Source organism: Coturnix japonica, chromosome Z (assembly GCF_001577835.2).
Source record: "Coturnix japonica isolate 7356 chromosome Z, Coturnix japonica 2.1, whole genome shotgun sequence".
Lineage (NCBI taxonomy): Eukaryota > Metazoa > Chordata > Aves > Galliformes > Phasianidae > Coturnix > Coturnix japonica.
Genome location: NC_029547.1, coordinates 48,160,406 through 48,164,892, shown reverse-complemented (window position 1 = coordinate 48,164,892; position 4,487 = coordinate 48,160,406).

Here is a 4,487-nt window from a genome sequence, read left to right as displayed (position 1 = left end):
AAAAGGGGTTAAATTGATATAGTTGGTGAGCAGTGATTGCACCATCACTTGGCTATGGCACCCATCAAATACACTTGAAAAGGATTCTGAGAAGTTATGTCTTTCATCCAAAGATAATTTTACAACACACTATTCTAAGTCTGTGCACCTATTAGGCATATTAGGAGGAAGTTCCTCACACAGAGCATGGTGAAACACTGGAACAGGCTGCCTAAGGAGATTGTGGATCACCCATCCCTGGAAGCATCCAAGGCCAGGCTCTGGGCAGCCTGGTCTGATGGCTGGAAACCCTGCACATAGCAGGGACATTGAAACTGGATGATCGTTGTGGTCCTTTTCAACCCAGGCCATTCTGTGATTCTGCTACCCTCAGGAAACCCTTGCAGTGATGTTTTAGGAGGCCGTCAGTTTGGCTAATATCATTACCTGAAAACGATTTTTTACATTTTCTTTACTCTTCTGTAGACAATACAGGGTGCAGTTCTTGCTCCACTCACAGCCACAGTCTGGGTCTTTCTCAGAATATTCCATGCAGCCCAGAAGCATACAGAGCTTGATGTGTTATTATACACTGTAAAATGTACCGAACTGAGCATCACCTCCAGTAACTAGAGTGGTATCATACAGACAGTATGGTGCAGTTTGGTCTGCATTTTAGAGTTAACCTTCCTTGCCTACTCACTTTTATTTATTTATTTAGCATATATGTTTTGATCCACTGCAGCTGTTTGTGCTGCCGAGTACAGGGGTTTTCTTTTTACAGACAAGTAAAATTTTAAAAAGTGTGGTTTTACAGCTCCATCTTTGGTTTCCAAGAGAACTGTTTTGCTTGTTGGAGAGAGAAGGGTGGGAGAAGTGGGATCAAAATAAGATCTGAATTCAAAACTCTGTAGCTCCTTGCAGTTAATGAACATTTGATTCTCTATTCACAGTTACCTTAAGCTGGATAATTCAGAATAAAATTCTCTGATTCTTATACATCAGTACTGGTAGGCAAAGTTCAGAATAGTTGTTATAGAAAACATCCCCAAACAAAAGCCTAGAGTTATGACACCTCCTGTACTTTGCAGGCCAGTGATGCTGAAGCCCTGGCTGCACATCAGCAGCCATCCTATGAGCAGCCAACTAGCTCCTGGGGCAAATTTGCCAGCTATTTTTTCAGATTCTGACATGAGAGATGGGGAATTCCCTCTGCATCTTCCATTCTGTCATCTTGCAGTGTTTACAGTATGTAATATGAAATCATAAAACAGTTCTTGTTTGTCGATGAGTTAGCGTGGTTTCAAAAATATTCAAAAATATTGGAACTATCTTTAAAAAAAAAAAAAAGCTCCCAGACTATAGTCTGGGTCCTTTTTTCTTTACTTCTTGGATTATGATCCTGGAGAATATGCCCTGTGAAGAGAGACTGAGGGAACTGTGGCTGTTTAGTCTAGGGAAAAGAAGGCTGAGGGGAGACCTTAATGAGCTCTTCCAATACCTGAAAAGTGCTTGCAGTGAGAGCGGGGTTGGTCTCTTCTCACTGGTGACAGGTGACAGGACGAAGGGAAATGGCCTCCAATTGAACCAGAGTAAGTTTAGGCTGGATATCAGGAAACACTTCTGTACAGAAAGGATTGTTAAGCACTAGAATAGGCTCCCCAGGGAAGGGGTTGAGTCACCATCCCTGGATGTGCTTAAAAACCATTTGGATGTGGCACTCAGGGACATGATTTAGCAGAGGATTGTTAGTTAGAAACTTAAGCTATGCAGTGTCCCAGTAAAGCATCAGCCATGGTAATTACCGTTCTTAGAGTAGCCACATGTTGCTCTGGCCACCGGCATTCTATGAAAAGAAAAACTTTCAATATAAAAACAGAGAGAGTGCCATACTTCAGAATTCAGTTGGCAAAAGACCCCTGGTGGAGGCAGTACTGAAACTCCATCTGGGATGAGCAGCCACAGTCCTTGTGGCCTGAAAGGGATTCCTGGGAACAACAAGGCAGGCATGGACATCATAGGTCAGGGTAACATGGCATCACAAATCCTCTTGGTGGGTTTCTTTGTGTTCATCCCTGCTTCACACCATCAAACAGCAGAGTTCTCTCAGAAATTAGTTTGGTTTCTGGTGAAACTGGGTGCTGTTCTCCATTGACTGTTCCCCTCAAAAACTAGTTTTGCAGAAATAACAGTATCCCAAGATATGATTTCACCTGGAAAACTGCTGGATTTCCTTGATTCCAGGATTTTTCCTTTTTTCTGAGGAATGGTGCCCAGTGAATGCGCACTGCACAAAACAGCCTTCTCTGAAGTTGGGAGCAGAAGGCTGTTTTTATCACACTGCTTGTTAGCAGCCTTTTGTGCACCACAGTGAGCAACAGCTTGGGATCTCACAGCAAATTACAGCGAAAATAGAAAAATACTCTAAAATCAGCAGTCGAGCTGAGCTGCACTGCAAAATCAGATGTCTGATGTCAGCAATTACATTGTACTGCAAATTCAAATGTCTGATGTCAGCAATTACACCATATTGCATATCCTCCTTGTTAAAAATGGTTGATGCCTGTCAGTTATCTGTGTTTTGCAGACACAGATGTGCAGCATTTGGACTGTAAAGACTCCTGTGTTTACCATGCAGCTTTTGTAATAGCAGCTATTTCCCGATTATACTTATCTTCAAGAACATCAACTCCCTGCTTCTCATGTAGTGCCTATTCTAACAGTATGTCCAAAAGGCCAACTGCCTATTATTTATAAATAGTTCAAACCAGTAATTACTAGACCAGCTTTTCATAGTTTTGAAAGCTGTATTTCAGGTTGTTTTTTTCCACAGATGAACATTAAACTTGCTTCTCTCTAAGGGACTCTGCCTGAGGCCCAGAGTTTTGCCAGCATTGGAAGTACAATCATAAAATTGTGTGTTGCAATTTTGGGTTGATTTTTTTTGGCAACTCCCACAGGCAGCTTTAGTAGTTTTAGATCATCTATAAATTGATTGTATTATTTGTGTCTATTTTGAAGCTGCATCAAGCGCTCAGCTGGCTACACTGCACAAATTCTTCTGAACTTCTGGAAAAAAACCTATTCTAGAATATGCTGGCTCTCAGATTTTGTTGCAGATGCCTGAAGCCACATCTAAATAGGGAAGTTAATTTGGACTGAAACAGTCTGTGGATTAAAAGCAGAGTGGCTACTTTCAATTAACATCTTATATTGGCAACACTCTATGCATGTTGTATATTGGAAGCCAAACTGGCATTCTTTCACACACAGTGAATAAACAGCCTTAAAATATACATGGTTCTGGCAAAGCATAGAGAACTGCAATTGCTCTCAAGGATCTTCAGAGATTTGGTTGTTGGTGCCCAAAATGTTCTCCACTGACTTCAGCTGGCTTCAGCATGAAGATCAGCCTACTTGCTCAGGCACCTGTGCCCTTTCAGACTCTTTGAAACTTGGAGCTATTATATTGGTGGTGGGATAATGTCAGGCTATTAATGAAGGTATCTAGAACAGGACAAGGTATCAGAGAAGTTACCAAGCCTCCTGATATTCTTCATGTGAGTGCCATTAGCTATAATGAGTTTCCTCAACCTCCATAAACCAGACTGAGGTAATAATCCTCCTTTTCTGTCAATCAATGGGGGCAGCCAACAGGACCACAATTTCTGCCATTTAACCATGGTTTATGCTTTTTCACAGCTCCCCACAGCAAACCCAGCTGCTTTTTGGGGGTGTGACTCCAGAGGATCACAAAGACTATCCAGATTTCTCTCCTATTTTTTATCCCATCTCCCACATGGAGCCTCGATGTGCTTGGGCCCTCCATGTGGTACTGCACTGAAGCAGATAACATAATAGGCTGCTTGAGCAGATTGACCTTGAGACCCAAATGTGTACTTGTGTTAATGTCCACCCTTGGTGAAGTATGGATATCTGGAATTTAAGATCTGTAAATGTTTAAATGTTAAGTCTGTGTGTCTACAGAAAAGCTTTTTAAACAGAATAGCAACCACCCACACAGCGGGTGTGTGCCTGATAGTGACTAGGCCTGGAAGATTCAGCCCACTGAAATACAAGCTCTCTTCTCCCAACAGGATTACAGCCATTTTAAATGCTTCACTTTTGAATTTTTATTTTATGTGTATTTACTTTGTTCCCAAAAAGAAAAGGCTGAAAATTTCTAGGTCGTAATTGTATTCCTGCTTGCACCTATTGCAAGACATTTTGTATTAGGAACTTCTGTCTAAATTTGGTGAAATTCTGAGTATGTCCTTGCAAAAGGTACAGTAAATATATAACAAATTGTAACAGCAATATCACAGTTCAAAAGTTTTTCTTCATGTTACAGTACTCTGCATTGGTATTCTAATAAATTCCATTTTGTGAAGACTCCTGTAGCCAGACAGGTGGCTTACTTATAACCACTGCAGCTTATTGATGTTGTCCCAACCTATTCAGACCATATGAGAGAGAGTAATGGCATTCATACCTCAGGTGGCTAAGAC